At 47.6% G+C, this 925-nt stretch overlaps 1 protein-coding gene across 1 annotated transcript in view; it reads right to left on the bottom strand.

Annotated features, from left to right (window-relative positions):
* CLIC5 (chloride intracellular channel 5) overlaps nucleotides 1-925 on the bottom strand; it is a 226,291-nt gene that overhangs the window by 197,653 nt on the left and 27,713 nt on the right. The window lies entirely within an intron of this gene.

Raw genomic sequence — 925 nt, 5'->3', positions numbered from 1 at the left:
GGCTCAGCTCCCCAAGACAGCGGAGGTGCCAGAGCACCAGGGCTAGTGAGAGTGGGCCAGGAGCCATGCTCTGCTGGGTCCCCTTCCTTGTGTTCGCTCCTATCAGTGGTTTGCAGAAGATGACTGGTAGAAAGGAAATGAGGATATGTAAGACTGGCTATTTTAGAAGAAACAGATCCCCTCTACATTGCAAGGGGAATGAAAGAGCTATGAGGATACAATTGTTAGAAGCCTACATTTGGTACAGAGCTCAAATATTTATATTTGACATTCACCAGAACTGTCAGGGACTGAATTGTGTTCCCCCAAAGTCTGTGTCAGCCTAGCTGGGCCATGCGTCACAGTGTTTGACAGTTATATCAAGATGCAATGTGGCAGATGATCCCCCGTGATGTGATCTGGTGTGATAAACCAATCAGAGGATTAAGGGTAGGATGCAATAGCCCTGACCTAAGGAATGTTTCAATGGGGCAAGGGGTGTGTGGCGGGAGGGTTGGGGGTGGACGCTGCAACATCATTTATCATATAAGAGATAAAAAGAGAGAGAGAAACAAGCAGAGAGAGATGGACCTAGTACCAGCAATAAAGGAAAGATAGCCTTCAGACCTGGGGTCCCAATGCCGAGAACCTCCTAGACTGCAGGGAAAATCGTTGCCAACACAGGTAGAGATATCCAAGCAATGCCAGGCTCCCAGATGCTGAAAGGAGAGAAGGACTTCTGTCTAGAGTCAGCAGAGAAAGCCTTTCCCTGGAACTGGCCCTCTGAATTTGGACTTGTAGTCTCAAACCGTGAGAGAATGTGCATCTGTGTGTTGAAGGCACGACGTGTGGTGTTTCTATTGTAGCAGCACTAGTAGATCACTAAGACAAATACTCGGTCCAGTTTCAGCCAATTTGAACATCATCAAACCATAGACTCCTAGAC

The sequence above is a fragment of the Echinops telfairi genome, unplaced genomic scaffold, assembly GCF_000313985.2.
Source record: "Echinops telfairi isolate 266 unplaced genomic scaffold, ASM31398v2 ScPeMD7_3533;HRSCAF=4204_1, whole genome shotgun sequence".
Taxonomy (NCBI): Eukaryota; Metazoa; Chordata; class Mammalia; order Afrosoricida; family Tenrecidae; genus Echinops; species Echinops telfairi.
The sequence above is the reverse complement of the archived record's forward strand: the minus strand, read 5'-3'. Positions and strand labels throughout refer to the sequence as shown.